The sequence below is a fragment of the Hibiscus syriacus genome, unplaced genomic scaffold (assembly GCF_006381635.1).
Source record: "Hibiscus syriacus cultivar Baekdansim isolate YM2019G1 unplaced genomic scaffold, ASM638163v2 tig00117038_pilon, whole genome shotgun sequence".
Classification (NCBI taxonomy): Eukaryota; Viridiplantae; Streptophyta; class Magnoliopsida; order Malvales; family Malvaceae; genus Hibiscus; species Hibiscus syriacus.
In genome coordinates, this window is record NW_024063534.1 from 491,707 (window position 1) to 512,453 (window position 20,747).

Genomic DNA, 20,747 nt, shown 5'->3' on the forward strand with positions numbered 1-20,747 from the left:
AACTGTTATGTCGTTTGTTTGAACAATGATATATTTCATATAACTACCACTCTGACAAGAATTTAGTTCTAATGGGTATATCCTTAAAGACATAGACATCTGCCTGGTTCTACAAGAGTTCGAAAGAACTATTCCTAATATTCTCCTTGAAGCGGCCCTACTTCACTCTCATATATGAGAATTATGTTGCTCGACTCACTGCAGAACACAATGGTTATTTAAAGCTTTGTTTAGCCTATACCACTTTGATCATTGTTTACATTAAAGGAACGAACTTGGGATAAGAAACTCCTATAGTGATCGTACACATTTTACTCAATTAGGTCATCCCTTTGAGCCTAGATCTTAGGATTTCCAGTAAACTAGGTAGGGTTTTTCTTTACATAAAGTCTTTAAAGTTTCATTTGTTTTTGGTAATGTGGTCATTTCCTTCTTAAGACACCCCCAGTATTTTAAGTGTTCGTATGACACAGATATTCAACCTTTTCATAACTCATATGGTGTCTTGTCATTTTTCTTTCTGGGGACGTTATTTAAAAGGTAATTAGTTGACATAACAATTTCTTCTCACCCACATGTTTTGTGACAACTCAAAACTTCTTAGCATTGCGTTCGTTATTTCCTTTAAGATTTAATTTTTCCGTTTTACTACTACATTTATTTTACGAGAATATATTGTGTCACTTCAATGATAATATCATGATGTACACAATGGTTTAATATATTCACTGCCACTATCACTTCTTACCATTTTATCTTTTTATTAAGTTAGTTTTCAACTTCATGTATATAGAAAACAAATTTCTCCATAACTTTGCTTTTTCTCTTTTAACAAATACACATAGCAATACTTTTTCTATCATCAATGGAGGTAATAAAATATTTATCCTCCCTAGTTTGTGTCGTTATTAAAATTTTAAGAATCCCTAGTTTGTGTCGTTATTACGAATTTTAAGAATCCCTAGTTTGTGTCGTTATTACGAATTTTAAGAACTTGACCACTAAAGTTTCCTTAGTGTAGCATCTTCTGTTTCATATTTATGGTCTAATGTTATCCATAATTATTTTATCAATCTTATGGATACTATAAACCTTATATAGTGTATCTGATTATACATTAAGGATGTATTTCCAATAAAGAAAATCATAATACTTCCAACTTTAACAATTGTAAGTGCGATAACTCATCCTCTCTAATTATATGAAGATCATTCTATATTTGGCCAGATTGAACATCGTTAAATAGAACAACATATTATGTTGTCACATTGTAAAATTCTATTCATAGAAGTTTCTTATTGTGGTTCATTATAACTGAAAATCATAATTTTTTTTAACAAATAGAATTAGAATTAATAATAATCCCAACAATAAACGAAAATTAAATTTTGATTTATTCTATAAACATAATTTATTTATAAACTAAAATTCTAAAATAAATCAGTAAGAAAGTTGTTACTTTCCAACGATTTCTATTATAAATAGAAAATCAAATAATTCTGTTAAGCGACAAAATTAAAATCTCAATTGATTTAATCAAAGATTTCAATAAACAAAAAAATAATTCTCGTTTATTTTCGATTTTGTTATCGAACGAATCATAATTTTGAAACAAAATTAGTAACCAAAGTTACTTTCACAATAATTTATGTTATATAGATTTTCCCACTTAGAGATTTTAGCAAACCCATTAAAACGACAGGATAAATTTTGAAAAAAAATTATTCTCTATCTCGTTTTCTCACAACTTCTGAATCATCTCGAATTAAAAAAAAGTAGAAGAAAGAGTTCTAAATCATTTCGGATTAAAGAGAAATATTCAAATTTCATCTACCTAGTTGACTTCATCTTCGTCAACCGAAACTTGAATTCTTGATCGAAATTTATCTAGTCTAAAAAATTACTTGAACCGCAATTTTCTTTGACCTTTGCGTGCAAATTATACACCTACGTGCAACAATCTTAAAAACAAAAAGGTTAAATGACGGTAGTAATAAAATAGTATGCAAGCTAGCATCTCACTAGAAAATAATAACCATAAAATATAGCCCATAAATAGATTTTGAAAATCCAATGGAGAACTTTCCTTTACTTGAATTCTTTTAGAATTCGCAGTGAACTCATCTTCGTTTCTTGATCGTTGTTCACTTACCAACCAGCTTGAACTATCAACCTGTGGATTAAAGTGCTAAGTGCGCATATACAAGAAACAATGGTTGTTTAGCTTAGGCCAAACATTAGATACAACACTATATTAAGCAAAAGAAGAACAACTTCTTACAACACATACTAATATATAACTTAATATTAAAAGAATATTACAGCAAGAAAATTACCTTGCTAAGCAATTTTTCAAATCACCTTTTTATACTGCATTTTGATGCTTTTTCGATATATATATATATAGTTATGAATAAACTCAAAAGTCGAGTTTGTGTCGGATTAAAATATAAAATTTGTCTTAAGATTGTTAAAAAAATATCGTTAATCTGAGAATAATGCAGAAAACAGTAACAATGAAACATATATCATTATGAAAATTAAAGGGATAAAAATAGTTTACTCTGTTTTGAGATTGTTATGAAAAATAAAAATCTGAGACGAAATCGAACCTGAAAAAAAAAAACAAAGAAGTTAAACTTCTTAAAACCAAATCAAAAATAAATGGAAATAAAAGTACTCCTTTTTCATTTTGATATTGTGATTAGAAACAGTTAAGGAATATTGCTACACAGCTTCCTTAAGACAAATTTTTGGCCACTCCTTTGGTACTTGAGTTCGTTAGCCGTATGTTTGTCATGATACAACAACTAGATGATCATCTTTTTTTTTCTCGGCAAAATCCAGAAACTTTATTACTCTTAGCAAAAGTAATCTCATCCCCAACTAAGAGCCTCATCAAAAATCCCCTTAAACCTATATGGGGAAAAAAGTGCTCCACAATTAAGGGATATTACAACTTAACTGCAGCAGTCAAGAAAAACGAGAATCTAAATAACATCGCCTACTAAACATTCAAGCAAAAACCAAACCAGTCCACCCCACTATAATAAAGTTTAACCTACTATCTTACCAAGAAGCTTTAAACATAACATTTCTTCTCGATCCAATTTTGGCTAGATGATCGGCCATGCTGTTTCTTAACCTTGGCGTGAACTCGAAACTAACATCCTTAATTTTTAATACCATCCCATCAATTTCTTCAAAGGTTTCTCCCCACCTCCAAGGACGGTCAGAACAAGATTATATCCAATTTAATACTACTGTAGAATCGGATTCAATGATCAAATCTACTTTTCTCAGCCACTTGGATCCATAAAATAATTCTAATGCAAATTTAATTGCAACCAGCTCTGCAAAATCAGCATTAACCAAAAAAAGGCCCGAAAAACATTGCCATCACATGTCCCTCAGAATTTTGTAGCACACCACCACACCCCGTTGTCTCTTTATTAGCCGATCCATCCACGTTAAACTTCATTTTCCCCAATCCTGGAGGCTGCCAAATTAAAATATGTCTTCTCTGCTCTTCACAAGAATCAACGCAAGACCCCAGACACACCCACCAACGTTTCTCATCCAGATCATTAAACTCCTTGAGTACCTTACACCAAACCAAAGCACGAATTTTGACTATACAATAACCTCTTTAAGTTTTGCTATTTTCTCCCTAAAAACAAATTCGTTTCGGACCAACAAAATGCTCCACAAAGCTACCGCAAAGCTAACTTGTCATGCTAAAATTCTTGGAACAGACCAGCGAACCTGGAACCCGAATTCAAACATCTGTCTACAGTAGACATGCTACACCGATCAATTTGCCACCACCTGCAAAAAGACACCCAGAAAAATGCCATATATATATGCAAGAAGCAAACAAGTGATCCGAATCTTCTTCAACGTCGCCATACCATGGACATAAGCATTGATGCTCGTTTAACTTAATCCCTCTTCTTTTAAGAAACGCTTTTGTTGGTACTCTATTTTGTTTTAGCATCCATAAGAAACATTTCACCTTCGGGGGAGCCTTGAGATTCCATATTTTATCAAATTTAAGCTAATCAGCTTCAATGATGTTATCATTCCCCAACAATAATTCAGTCATTTTTTAACCGAGAACTTCCCATCCTTCTCGTGAATCCATATAATACGATCAGTTGCGTCCAGTTTCATTTGAGCTTCACCTCTTTCTCCTTTAATTATGTTGAAAATGCTTATTTCTCTATCCAAGAGCTGTCTAACAAATAACTCTGAAGAATCACGCCACTCGCTTTCCTTTAACACCTCGAAAATTGTCTGAAATTTTCTTGAGACTAACATGTAGATTTAAGGAAACCTATTCATAAAAGATTTCTCACCCACCCACACATCCTCCCAAAACCACACTATCTTCCCGTCACCCACTTGCCATCTAAAGGACTCAAAGCTCATCCATTTAGATAACTCTTCACTCCTTAGGTTGTTATTAATCCCCCTCCAAATAATGGAAGGTTCCTTAATTTTATATGTACTCACCATCTAAGGAAGCTTGTCTGAACCATATTTAAAACTTATCACCGACCTCCACAAGGCATCTTTTTCATTTGCAAACCTCCACCCCCATATTGCTAATAAGGCCTTGTTTTAAGCTCCTAAATCAATGATATCAGCCCCTCCTTTCTTTTTCGGTTTACACATCTTTCCCCAATTAATTCTTGACATCTTCCTACTCGAACCATAACAACCCACAAGAAATCTCTTCTTATTTTATCTATCTTCAATAATACTGCTTTTGGTACAGAATATAACGACATGTAGTACAGTGACAGCGAAGATAAAACAAAGTTAATAAGAATTATTCTCCCTGCAAAAGATAAAAATATGCTTTTCCATCTCGACAGCTTTGTTCTGCATTTCTCAGTAACCGGATTCCACACTGAAACTCTTCTCGGATCAACACCCAAAGGAATTCCTAAATACTTAAATGGTAACTTACTCACCGAACACCCACACACAGCTGCTAACTGACGCACTGAATCCTTCTCCATCCCCACCCCTACTAGACATGACTTTGTAAAATTTATTGTTAACCCCGAACCCAACTCAAAGCATCTCAAAATTCTTTTTACATTTCTGAGCTCACCCTGATTTGGCCGAAGAAATAAAATCGTGTCATCCGTGAACTGCAAGTGCGAAATAATTGAATTCGGAGCCACGTTATGAATGCCTTCAATGAAACCTTTGCTCACTGCTCCTTCCAGCATAAGATGAAGTACCTCTGCGACCATCAAGAATAAGAAAAGAGATAATGAATCTCCCTGGCTTAGTCCCCTAAGCATTTTAAACTCTTTGGTAGGAGAACCATTTAACAAAATAGATACTCTTATTGTCGAAATACATTCCCATACCCACCCTCTCCACCTGCTTCCAAACCCCATTTACTGCTGAACCAAATCAAGAAACTCCCAACAAACACAGTCGTAGGCCTTTGCAAAGTCAAGCTTTAAAATCAATCCACCTCTCGCATCTGAATCCTTATGTAACAAGTAAATTACCTCGTTTGCCACCAAGATACCGTCAAATATTTGACTTCCCGCTAAAAATGCATATTGTGTCTCGCTAATGACTTTCCCAATCACCTTTTTCAGTCTTACAACCAGTACCTTCGCTATTATTTTATATAAGCAACTTACTAAAGAGATCGACCTATATTCTGCAATTTCGGAAGGACTATCCACTTTCAGAATTAGCGCCAAGAAGGAACTATTAACATTCTTTCCCAATTTCCCAAATTTGAGAAAATGCTCCACTGTCTTCAAAAGATCGCCTTTTAACCATTCCCACGATTTCTTAAAAAATAGTATATTAAAACCGTCTGGACCCGGTGCTTTGGACTCATCACAGCTCCATACTGCTTCTTTAATTTCTTCGATTGTAATCGGAACTTCCATCTCTTTAACGTCTGTTGCTGATACTCGCTTGAAAGGAAGTTTAAGAACCGAGTTCCACTGTTTCCTTCTTCTTTGAAAGTGATTACTAAAAAAATTAAAAACTTTCTCCCTCAATTTCAATGGATCTGATTCGTTTGCCTCCCCCAGATTTACACTAAAATCAACCTCTTTTTACTTCTTAATTTTACAGCTCTATGAAAGAAAGCAAAATTTTCATCCCCAAGTTTCAACCACTTCAATCTAGATTTCTGCCTCCATATCTCCTCTTTCTCTTTTAACAAATCCCACAACCTTCTTGTGCACTTAACCACCTCCTCCCTCTCATGATCATCCAAACCTAAAATTTTTCCTTTTCTATCTAACTCGTTAATCCTCTTCTCTATTTCTTTAACTTCATTGTCTACATTCCAATAGCTCTCTTTGTTCCATTTTTGCAGAGCACCCTTCACCCTTCTTAATTTTGTGCTCAAATCTTCGTTTTGTGTAAACTCGAGCTGTAGTGTATCCTTGATGACCTCAAAACACTTCTTCTGGTCAAGCCAACTATTAATAATCTTAAACGGTGTTGGCCCCCAATCAATCAACTCCTTGCCCAATACAATGGGAAAATGGTCTGAAATGGTTCTCTGTAAACCCCACAGCGACACTTCACAATTTTCCTGTAACCAGTTATCCTCCACAAAAATTCAATCTAATCGACTTCTCCTGTTACTCGGACCAAACCAAGTAAATTTCCTCCCCTCTAGTGGCATATCAAATAGATTGCAATTTTCTATAAATTTATTAAAAGCTTCGATCTCAGTCTTATTGAAATGACATCCACTTCTCTCGCTCCGATTTCTAACAGTGTTAAAATCTCCAGCCATAAACCACTTATTCATATCTCTTCTCTTTTCCCACTCAATCGCATTCCACAACATGTATTGATCTCTACCTTCACAAGGAGCATACACATTTACTATTGAAACTGCCGAGTTATCCACCGTATACTTCTCACTTATCAGTATGAATATATCATTAATGATACTGTTTTCCACTTTGAATATGTTTTTATCCCAAATTGATAGTAGTCCCCTAGATTTCCCAATAGCTTTTGAAAATATAAATTCAAAATCATCGTCACTCCACATACACCCTATTTCAACTTCATTAAAAACCTCTTTCTTCGTCTCCTGAATCAATACAAATTCAATCTTATGAAACCTAATAATCCTCCTAAGTTCATAGATTTTAACTACATAACCCATACCTCTTATATTCCAGGATAGAATCTTCATCCTGGACCCTCCCCCTCCAATATCAATTTAAAAGGCAATGGAAAGCGATTGAGAGGCGCCTTCCAATTCCTCCGCTGCTACAATCTCCCGCACTAAAATTTCTTCAGAACCTTCAAACTCTATTCCCAAAGTTCTTCCAATCTGCAGAGTTTTCTTTGTTTCCCTCTTATGTCTTTGCCATCTAGCTTGAATATCGGAATCTGATAAAGATCTTCCTTCTATTTCAGTTATTCTTCCTCGTATGTAATCTTCTTCTTGTTCTTCTTTCCACAATTGCTTCTGCTCTTCCTTGGATTATTTGTTAAAATGTCTTCAATACTTTGTAAAGAAACATACTTTTTGTTTCTCCCGACCCTCGCTCTTGTATTTTGTCTATTTTTATTCATCTTAAAATCCTCACCCAACTATATAGGGACATTTTTCCTCTGGACTCGATCCTCCCCTTCACCCTCCGAATTGGGCTTCACTATAGTTAGATCTGTTAGTATCCTATCCTCAATATCTCCTTCCATCTTATTTGAATCTTTAGCATAATTAGTTTTCAGACCAATACCCATAATATCCTCCATTATCCTATCATTACATTTACCCTCCCAAATAGATAAATCTCCATAATTTCCTCCCTCCTCCACGTTGACACACGAGAGATCATTTAAAAACCTTCTATCATTAACATCAGTTTTCTCCATGTTTTCAGCCTCCCCATTTATTTCCATATGCATCTTTCCAATGTCAACATCATGCATTCTCAGCCCGAGATTATTTCTTCTCCGATATTCCTTTCTCCCAAAACCTCACCCGACAAACAGTCGCCTCCTGATAGGTTTCCCATGCAACATAATTGGACTTCAACTTCCCCAAACCACTTTTTTGTATTATCTTCCTCCGATGAAGTCTTACTTTTTCCAGCCGACGACAGAGAATCACCGGCCATCTGAAACTCTTTTTTATCTCTTGTACGAATTCTTGTTTCACTACTGGCAATTATTTGCTCCACAATTCTAACTTTAAACACCTCTCAACCCGCTTCCAATTCAATTACATCATCGATTGTTCCTTTCCTATATGTGGCAATGAGGATTGTTACCTCGTCGCATCCCATCTCTTGCAAGGCATTTTCTCCCATCGCTAAGAACTCACCCCACTATTCTGCTATCCTTTTAAAAGTAACATGATTCCAAAAATGCAGCGGAACTCCATATAATTTGATCCATGTTATTCTTTGAGGCGATCTATATGATTCTGTCCAGTATTGTACATCGATGAAAACTTCCTTCAGATACGACCAATTACTCTCCTTCAGAATCCTTTGTAACTCATCATTATCAATTTCTACCAAGAAGTCTCTCCCTCCCAAGAATTTAGTTTTTATTTCACTTAAACCTCCAGCCCGTAGTCTATCTTCCACTTGACTCGAAGAACATACTGACGCAATTGTCCCTACCAAGCATTTTTGAAGCTTACATACAACATTCTCATCTACTTCCCCCTAAATACATTTGCTTCTCCTTAAGGCTTGCTCCTCTTTGCTATCTCCATCTATACTAATCTTTTCTTGTTCCGTCGATGATACCACTTTGGAGTCTGATGCCGTATAAACTTTCTTGCATGGTCTCTTGTCTCTGTATCTAGCTTCTTTGACTGTAAGCCGATATCCGAATATCCAAAAACCATTTAACCTAAAAGCTGCTCTATCTGCATCCTTCCTATTGGAGAAATGGACAAAGCCAAAACGTTTTCCTGCTCTATCATTCTTCCTTGCTATGAACAAACTCATCACCTCTCCATGCCTGCCAAATAGTTTCCTCAAACCTCTCCAATGATATCTCAGAGGAATATTCTGAACAAACAATGTTATTGTTTCGCTTGCTGTCTCGCCTTCCTTCAACTAGCGTGTCATCTACTGTAGCATAATAGTAGAGATCACAAATTATCCTTGCCTTCGTCTATCACTGGAAAACTAGTGGAAGAGAAAAATTTTCCTATTTTCAACTTGTCAGAAAACTTATTGAAACTTGTAAGTTATCTTTAACCTAGTAGATTAACTCAGTATTTGCAAGGGATTTCCAAGAGAGACTTAATCCAACCAGTTATCTTTTAATATTTAAATGTAAACAGATAAAAATATATTTTAATTTGAAATATTCAAAAGATATAGACAAATTTAACTATTCAAATTTTAAAAGATATTATTTTCATTTTGAAATATTCAAAAGTATATAATTATCTTGAATATTAAAAGTTAAATAGATAATAAATATCTTTTTAGATTGACATATTTAAAGAGTAATTATCCTACTAATATTCAATTATAATATCTTTTAATTTGCAATAGTCAAAATGAATATGAAATTACTATAAATATTAAATTCATCATTTTTACAACAAAAAAATATCATAAAATTTTAGCATATGAAGGGAGCAATGGATTGGAATCATTTCCTGTGAGCCTAAAGCCTTTACCATAATTTTGATGACGCGATTTAAAAAAATAAATGGATGAATGGTATTGAAATAATGTTTTTGTTTTAGGGGTACTTTGTCTAAATTGGTGAGAATTGTTGATACTTAAGGAAGAGAGAGAAATGACATTCATGTGAAACACTCCAAAAAAATGACACTGTAGGAAATACTCTATTACCCCTTGAAGAAATATGTGATTCCGGAAATCCCTTAGTAGTAATTTTTTAGGAGCTGTGAATGTTCATCTTCATGTTTATAGGAATCGAAGCCTTGGATGAGGTTTGAGTTCGATCTACCTTCCTTTCAAGTATTAAAGAGGTTTAACCCATTGATATTCATCTTAAGGTCATTTGTATCCGGATTAACAATGATTCTGATTTTCAGACCCGTCTATTAGGGGAGCACCTTCAGCGATTGCTCAGGGCACTATTTTTTCATCTTTATAATTAGGTACTTAATTTTTTAAATCTTATTTTTTTACCTTTATAATTGTTGACCTAATATTATTCAATCTCATTTTTTTGTCTTTATATTTGTCTCTAATTTTTTCAATCCATTTTTTACCTTTATAATTGAGGCCCCTAATTTTGTAATCTCACTTTTAACTTTATAATTGAGGCTTTTAAGCTTTTTCAATCTCACTTTCTAGCTTTTCAATTGTGGCCCCTATATTTTTTATATTTCAATTTCTACCATTAATTGAGACTCTAATTTTTTAATCCCACTTTTTTAAATTTATAAATGAGGCCCTTAAGTTTTTTTAAATCTCACTTTCTAACTTTGTAATTAAGCCCCCTAAGATTTTTTGATCTCAATTATACCTTTATAACTGAGTCCCCTATTTTTTTCAATCTCGATTTCTACCATTATCATTAATGCGTCTATTTTTTTAAAATTTCATAAAATTCTCAATTTCTTATTCCTTTCTCAATCTCTCTCGTTAATTCATTTAATTTTGAATTAAATCTAATCATATTTGTTTCTTTTTTTTTTACAAATCTTATTTTTCAATTTACCAAATATTCTTGATCTCTTAGTCTTCTCCAATCTCAATCTAATGATAACATAATATGTTATTCTTTTTTTTTTTTAATTTGTCATTCATAATAAAGCTCCATAGCATAATTTATACCCACATTCGATTTTTTATTCTTTTAGTTGTATTTAAGGTGTTTTCTTAACAAAATAATGAAACTAATGTTCGAAAAGTTTAATAATTTTTCTACGATATTAAATTAATAGAATATATTTTCCTTCAATCAGGGCTTATTTTTTATTTTCACTCATGACCCCGACAATGTTTGAGACGGCTCTGCTGATTTTAATTTTAATTTCTCTATTGATTCCGATGAACTTCTTTACTTCTGCAATCGAAATTACGTACCTGATAATCCAGAGCTAAGATCTTATATTCCCAGAGAGGCTCATTGTAGTTCATTATCTATTCATCATTCATCCGTTAAGATGTACAATAATCTTTGGGAATTTAATTAATGGTCTGGCATGAAAAAGGTCATTATAAAATTATCTCTAAATTTTTAACTTGTTAGTGTGTCAAGGCTAAACATCGAGTTCTTATTGGATTATATCAACATATTAAATTGTCCTAATCTAATTGTCAAAACATCACAATTAATTTCGTGATAGACGGAATTTATTTCCTTTGATTATGAAGGAAGTCACTGCTTACATTCGAGTAAGGTTGTTAGAGAAGGGTTCTAGGAGAATCAGATTGCGTTAATTGTTTGAGTGCTAATTGATAACGTACATGTACTGCAGATATAATTGTTCCGACCCAAAACTTCTAATGAGAATAACATTCCGTTTTTCCTATTGACGCCACTTGTTCAATTCATGCTTTTAAAATTAGTTAATACCCTACAACAATAATTTTCCCCGAGTTACTGTCGGAACAGTCCTTAAGCTTTTAGGGCAATGACGAGGAGCGATCCAACTTAATTATAAAAGATATTGGATTCTAAAATAATTGCACAAATAAATAACTTTGAAGTCGCCATTGACCTTTGGGTTAGGTATGTCGAATACCTATAAAATATCCTTTAAAATAATTTTAAGAAAAATAATTTTAAAAGATAAAAAGTGATATGCGTTTAACCAGAAACTCATTTTGAAAAGAGTTCGGGAGTTGATTACATGTGGGAATGATTAGCACCCCCAAAGCGCCTAAAATCGATACCTAAGCGATTACATGTCGTCTGAATATTGAAATTGGCAAATTTGAATATACATTTAAATTATGATCTTATAAAAATTTCGAAAAGGATATTGCTTCGTACGGACCATCTTCAAAAACACACTCCTCGGTAGTTAAGGCGTGTTTTTATGGATTCTCTATACCAATGATTATTGCCTTAAAAAGGATGCCATTTCGTACTAAGAATCCTAGGGAACACTCTCCTTGCCAGTTAAGGTGTGTTCCCCTAGATCTCTTGACGAAATTATATTGCCTTAAATTTTTAAATAATATATATATATTAAAATAAAAATCATAAATAGAGGTTTCTCACAAGGATTAAATTAAAAATAACCCAAAGAATAAACACGTGAATGGGACGAAACGGAAATAAAATATAGAACATAAGGGAAATTTTGAAAATGTCAATAAAAAAAATAAGAATAGTAAAATTAAAATAATACACCCAAACATCATATAAGGTTAGGATGGAAAATATAGGCTACATATCTACATATATATACCATATATGCATATGCAATATATTGTGTGAGAAATTACTTAACATATATATATATACTACATACATTATGTTTAAGTAAAAAACATATAATAGGTAACATGTAAGAAATTTAAATAATATAGTATAGGGCTTACACACACGAATATCACAAGTTAACACACAACTAATTGAGGATTAAAGAATATTAGACCCAAAATTTAAGGACCATAAAGTTATTAAACCAAAGCTCCTCAGAACATGCATGGTGACTAAAATGTAAACATGAATAAACTTGAAGTTCATATTATAACAATCGAAATTTGCATTTAATGGCTAAAATGAAAGGAGTACAAAGTACAAGGATCCAGGGAGGGGTTTAGCCACACACTAAAACGCGCACTCCGCCCTCCCAAAACGACGTTGTATGGCGCAGGGTATATAACCCCGAAACCCAAGCCATTTTTGGCCTAAGTCCCCATTTTCCTCATTTTTGTCTCTTTCTCCTAAAGGTAAATCAGAACATTCTCTACCCTCTCTCTTCCCCGCTCTTCATTGTGGAAGACCGAAAGCCTCCAGTCACCGCTCACCGAAGTACTCCACCGCCACACATGATGTAACACCCATATCCCGTATATGTTTCCGTATACGAATACAAATGTCACATTACTTTAAAAACGATTTACTCATTTTTTGTAAAGTCTTTAAAATTTTGTTTCAAACCTAATTTCCACATAAATAAACATAATAAATAATATTCATTAAGGCATATTACCAAATGTTATGTTAAATTTAATTACATGCCAACAAGTTTACAAAAGGTTTACTACTATCCTAATGTTGTTGGTGAGTCAACCTTAGTGAATGATATCTGTTGCTACGGCTTCACTCCTTACTTGATTATTTCTGTTGTTACCTACGCGTGGAAACAAACACGTTAAGTAAATTCTTAGTGAGTCATAATATTGTAAAGTACCCATTATATATATACATAACTTTATTCACAATTATCATGATCATTGGTCATTATTCTTTCTTTTCATTTGTAACCTCTATTCATGTTTATAATGCACCATTATGCATTTTTAACTATAACATACTTTTCTATTGATAATGCACCCATATGCATTTCAGCTATAGAATACTTTTCTGTTCATAATGCACCCATATGCATTTCAACTATAGCATACTTTTCTGTTGATAATGCACCCATATGTATTTCAACTATAGCATATTTTTCTGTTGATAATGCACCCATATGCATTTCAACTATAGCATACTTTTCTATTGATAATGCATCCATATGCATTTTTATTTTCATTCGTTTTAGAGCAGTTCATACTCTAAAACTCATTTACAATATCATTTCCATATATTCAATAAAACATAGTAATTAGAGTAAAACATACATTAACATTTAAATATTACATCTTGAATAATTTCTAATCATTTTCATATATAATGCATACAATGAATGTACTCACCTGACTTGCCTTGCTTTGATATCCAAAACTCACCAACTGCTACACCAGAACTTGGCCTTTACCTTTTACTTTACTTGATTCAGGAGCTTGATTTCGATCTACACCATTATCCATTAAGTACACATATCATACCAATGATAGTATACTCTTTACCATTATACCTTAAGAATATTCAAAATATCATTATCTCAATTTCTATAACAATTACAACCTAATTGGTCATTCCAAGCTCAGTAGTATCGATACTACTACCCTAGTATTGATACTTCAACACTATGGTATCAATACTATGGTACCGATACTTCCTCCGGGTATCTAAACCAAAATTAGGTTCGATGTTTCTTGGTATCGATACCCTTACCATGGTATCGATACTACCATACTATGGTACCGATACCCCCTTACGGTATCGATAGCGAAATTAGATTCGATGTTTCCCTGGTATCGATACCCTTACAATGGTATCGATGTTGCTTTAACTGTATCGATATTGATTGAATCAGTATCGATACTATCTAGCATAATCATATTCTTTTTGCCTATAGTATCGATATTGTTCTATCAGTACAAATACTCTTGCCCAGAGTTTCCAATTTTTAACCTGATTATTAGCCAAATGGGGTCAAATTTACACCCAACAATGCTATGTAACTCTTCTCAAATTATCCATACAAATTTTCTTTCATATTGTTTCATAAAACATCTATCAAGAACACTAAGTTCTAAAAATCACACCACTTTTTCTAATGTGTTTTAATCATATCCAATGTTTCTAATCTCTCATTTGCCTCCATGACAAGTCAAATTTACCATAAAACATCCATAAACACTCCTATATTAACATATCATTTAAAAACCTATTTTATAAAATCCCTTATATTCTTCCATTTATTATTTTTAATCAAATTTAATGCTTCCTTAAGCTTCTATACCACTTAAGGTTGTAAAAGCAACTCATAATCAACAAGAAAAAATTCAATTGAAGCTTACCTTTGGGAGCTATGGAGGAGGCTTATCATGTAAAAGAAGAAAAAGAGGAAAGAGCTTTTGTTGATATATACTTTCCCCCTTTTCCTTTACCTTTAATATCTTATAAAATATGAATTTTAAATTCATTTTTCTTTAAAGGACTAAAATGCCCTCTAAACCAACCCTTGTTACAATTTAGTCTAATTCACTAATCCAAATCTTTTCCATATTTTATAATTTAATCGATTTTTTTTCATATTTTAAATCATTTCAATAAAGTCCCTAATTTGATATTTGGGATATTACACACGATGGTAAGAGATCTAGAAAAACTATCCCAAAATAACCTCTCTCTTCCCTAAACCCGAATCCAAACACCCCTTGCCCGAGAACTTCTTCCTTCGTCCTAGATCTAGGAGATTTGAAGAGGTTACCTTCGAAAAAAAGGAACCACCTTCCGGAAACATTTGGGACTTTTTGCAAAACTGAAGATGGTAAGTTTTTTCTTCTCTCTTCCTCTTTCCATTTTCCCTTTTTATTTTCGAAAGAAGCTCTTCGTTTTCCACCGAAAATCCTTTGGATTTTAGAATCTCACCCTTTTTTCTCCCACTCTTTGTTGAAGGTTACCATTTTTAAATGAGACCCCTTCCCTTTTTGTTTGCATGTTGAAAGTTATGATTTTTTTTCCTTTTTTACTTAAGCTGCTCAGGCCAAGGAATGAAATCCAACGGTGCAAAAGATGGGGTAAACTCTTTTACTCAGAGACTTTTTTCATCTGTCTCGAGGTAACTGGCGATAAATCTGATTGTGGTGATGATAGTAGATATATTTGGGGAATAGATAGCGCATGTATCGAGCTGAGTGTGCATCTCAAATGCGGGGCATATCAATGATCGGGCTTTGGCAGTGGCGGCAGCTGCTAGATGCATTAGGGTAAACCCTAATAACTCTAACATTTGGGTCATTGAATCTAAAATTAGATCCAACAGCTAGTATTCAGCTACGTATGGGTTAAGGTTTAACCCTAAGTTGCTTTAATATGGTCCATCAGATCTTGTTCAATTCGATGGTTGTGATTTAGGGCGGCACTAAAGGCTTGGTGAACTAGGGCTTTCTAAACCCTAAACTCTAAGGCTACTTGGGTTATAATAGTTTGGGGTCGCCCATAACAAAAAAAGATGTAATAATAAATAATAATAATAAATATTAAATATTAATAATAATTATTATTAATTATTAAATAATAATAATAATAATAACATTAAATATTAATAATGATAACCCGATTAAAATGGATATCTACAACTTCCCCTCTTTGCCCATGCTTGTATTAGCAAGAATAGGGAAAAGATAAAAAGACTATGTGTTTTTGTCTGGTTTCATCTTGATGCCGTCTCAAGTGAGACTGACAAATAACCTAAAGGATTTAGCCATCATGCTCAAAAGACTTACTGATGGCCAGATGGACTTACCAATTTTGGAAATAGTTTACTAGTTAAGAAACTTTAGAAATCGCTTTCATACATTTCAAAAATTTCATTTTCTGAAAATACTAAATGAGAAACTTTGAAAATTACTTTTTATTTTTTGAAAATCATGTGAGAACATCCTGCCCAAAGGTCTTATAGATGGCCTGAAGAACTTATCATCTTGCTCGAAAGACTGACAGATGACCGAAGATTTAATCAACATGCTTGAAAGACTTATTGATGGCTTGAAGGACTTACCAATTTTGGAAATAGTTTACTAGGTAAGAAACATTGGAAATCGTTTTCTTACTTTTCAAAAATTTCCTTTTTAGAAAACATTAAATGAGAAACTTTAAAAATTGCTTCTCATTTTTCACAAACATCATATAAAAGCATCTTGCCCCAAGGTCGTATATTTGGCTCGAAGGACTTATCATCTTGCTTGAAAGACTGACAGATGCCTCGAAGGATTTAATCATCATGCTCGAAAGACTTACTGATGGCCCGAAGGACTTACCAATATAGAAATAATTTATTGGGCAAGAAACTTTGGAAATCGCTTTCTTACTTTCATTTTCTGAAAATATTAAATGAGAAACTTTGAAAATTGTTTTCCTCAATTTTCAACAGTCATATGAAAACATCTTGCCCAAAGGTCTTATAGATGGCCCGAACAACTTATCATCTTACTCAAAAGATTGACAGATGACCCAAAGGATTTAATCATCATGATCGAAAGACTTACTGATAGCCCGAAGGACTTGCCAATTTTAGAATTAATTTACTGGGTAAGAAGCTTTGGAAATCAATTTCTTACTTTTCAAAAATTTCATTTTCTGAAAATATTAAATGAGAAACTTTGAAAATTAGTTTCCTCATTTTTCACACAACTTAATGGTCGGGTAACATGCCCCACTTAAAAGTAATACTTTTTTTTGGATTGGGCCCCTATGTTCTTCAGAGTTTGCCTCTCTAAACACGATTGTATGCATTTTAGGTTTGAATTATACTTTTCATTTTCTGGGATTTTGACATCATGAATCTCTTATTTTCATTAAATAATCTGTAAAACCACGTGTTTATGTGTGAACATGAATGCAATTAATTGTATCAATATAATGCATTTTATTTTATGCAAATGATGTCCACGTGAATGCATTAATGGTAATAAAATTTTCCTTTGACTCTGTCGTGGAGAACTCATCTTCTTCCACTTGATCACTTTTCTCTAGGGTTTACTGAGATATCAATATAGCAACTTATAATTTCAAGCTTGCATTTTTGGGAAGCCATCTGATCAACTTATGTCTTTGTGTCTTCTTTGCCTCTCGTTTGCATTAAAGTCTCATAAGAAATGTTTCATTTTTGAATTCCTGTTGCATTCAGAAATAAGGCCTTGATGCACCTTTCTGTCCTTGACTCAATTGCGCTATTAAAATTATTTTTCTAGGACTCTATAGTTAATTGATGCTCAACTGATTTGCTCTGCTAGGTAAGCTCTGCTCAAATTCATGACCTTCCTTTGACAGTTCAAGTTTTAAAGATCACTCTTAATGTCTTTTTAGTCTGAAACTTGTTATCTCAACATGATATGGGTCTTTGGTCATGCCATAATGTGAGTTTTTTCATGACTCGTCACTATTTGGTGCCAAAATTTCATCCTTGATTGGTTTCACGCTTCATGATCTATTATTGATGTGGATGTTGTCACAACATAGTATGAGAAGTTTTGTTCTTGCGTTTTTGATGTTTCGAACTTCATTGCTTCGAAGGAAAACGAAGAATGTCTTCATTTCTCCTATGATGTTTATTCTTCTTGCCTTGGCTCACTTAAGGTAGAACAAATCTCAACTTTTTGAAGGACCTCCTTCATTCTCGAGAGATTGTCCTATTTGAGAATGTTTTTCTTCCTCTTTCAATTTTTCAAAATATGAAAACGTTTGATGAAGAAGTTTTGAAAACTGGTACCCTATGCAACAACTCGCAATTAAAACAAATTATAGAACAAGAGTTCATTGAGTATCAAACAAATCAATTACTCTTTTGATTCTTCAAGCATTATATCCCTTTGAAAAGTATCAATATTAGTGACAAAATTGAGGTATGGGTTGAGTCTAGAAAGGTAAGGCCTCTTAGGTCGGCCTTTTTATTATAGCATATTTGGTTCTTTGGTGACCATTGACTTGAGGAAGTGTTGTTATGTTCATCTTCTAGAGATACTCATCGGTTCCAAATTCTCAGGAGCACATTTGGGATGTGGGGTGCTTCATCAATGGATTTGTAAGACCGTCTCTTATGTTGTAGTTGCTCAATTTAATTTTTAAGTCACCGTTTTAGGTTTTCATCTCGAATCCTCTTTTGGCTTCAAGACGTCTTTCAAATTTTTTGTCTTGAACCCCCTTTATCTTTTTTCCTTTTGTGCATTAAAGATTTTAGAAAATCTTTTGCAAATAAAAATTAATCTGAAAAGCGAAATGAAATATAAAGATAGTCTCTTCTTCTTAGAACTCCGTGTATGATTAGAAGGGACTTTTTAGGCACTTAATATAGGCTACGTTTCATGGTTACGAAAGAAAGGGATAATAGGTCCAAATAAGTGTTTGAAGGTGATCGAACCATGACCAATTCACTCTGATGTCTTCAATCTTGTCTCATTAGATTTGAATATACTTACCACTTGTCTTTTATTTTCATTATTTTTCTGGATCCCTCTAGACTGCCCATTTTTGGGTTTTCACCCTAAAGTTCATAACCATTTTCCTATATCTTCGGTATTTCTCGCCCTTCTTGTTGAATCTGGATCTTTGAACCATTTATACTTGATCAACTTTGTGGCTTGAGGCTCAATAAGTTTCTCATCTTGAAGTACTTGATTTGTTCTTTTTCTTCTTTTCTTTTTTCTTCGTTTTTTTTTTCTTTTCATTTTGTTTTTTTCTTATTTTTTTATTTTTTATCTTTTTTTTTCTTCTCTTCATCTTCTATTTTTTTCTTTTTTATCTATTCTTTTTATGAATATGAATTCGTTGGATGAGTTTAGGACTTTAATTTCTTTAAGCACCTTCTTGTCCTCTTTATATGAAGAATTTCACACTTCTATGTTAGTACAAATTATTTCTTGTATTCGGACATCTTTTGTTGTTCTTGACTTGATCTAATCTTTGTAATCTGCATTTGGTGTGGTTCCTTATTATTTCTCACTTGATATTACTTGATGGTCTTCACTCCTACGAGTAGATTTCCTTCATCTTTCCCCCTAATGTGGAATGTGATCTTTGGTTAGGGTTGAATCAAAAGAAAAATAATTTAGGCTCAAATGGAGAGAACAAGGGATATATTTTTCTCCTTTTGTGAATGGATATCGAAAGAAAGTCGTTATCATTTCATACACAGTAGTCCTTGAAAAAAGATGTATCCTCAAGGGGATGGATATTTAGGATTAACTTTTATTTACATAAAACAATGTAATTAATAAATGATAGAATTATTTCAATCATTCATTTATTTCTTCTTCTTCTTACTTCAAGCATGGTATGCTCCAATTATTTGAGCTTATCTTCAAAAAGTTTATCTATGATGCCCCATCTCGGTTCTTCTTGCAGAAAGATTTACGGATAACTAAAAGTGTTTCCCTTAAGGACTTCAGGTTTTATTAGGAAAAAAATGAGGGTTTTGTGTATGGGAAGATAATGATGTGACTTTATTACCTCAAAGAGAGGTAAGGGTATGACTTTGAGTGCCTTAAAGAGATGTAATGGTATGAATTTGGTGACTTAGATAGATGTAGTGTCAAATTTTGGTTTTGGTAGTAACCATGAATTATTTTAAGGGAAAATTGAGTAATTAGGCCTTTAGCTTTGGACCGGATATGAGAGGTATAATTTTGTCACTTGCCAAAGATCTATAATTCTTGAAAAATTAAAAGAATCTTTAATTCATTTGATACTCAAAGAACTTCAAGATTAAAACTTATTTCATTGCTTATAACCTTAAAATTAGCATAAGTTAAATCACCAAAACATTTTCACAAAATATTTATGTAAATAAAGAAAGAATAAAAACAAACTCAAACAAGATAATGCAAGCAAAATAAAGCTTCATGTTGTATGAAATGATCTATTCATAATTAGGATGCCCCATATTATTCATCTAATGTGGTGGCACTTGACTCGATCGGATGCTACATATCATGCTTTGATGCCCCACTCAAGTTCAACATCCATTGCTCCACCAATTCTTGTGAAAACGTTCCATTTTCAACAAGCATTTTTATCCCTTTTAACAGTGACCAACAATTCCCTGTAGAATGCCCAGATGTCCCCAAGTGGAAATCACAAGCATTATCTTGATCATAGTTGTGGGAAAAAGGGTTTGATTGCACTTTCGTTGGCCTTGGTGTAAGGTATCCACTTTCGATTTCCTTTGTTGATTGCATTTTTAATTAACTCCCCATCTGTCACAAGAT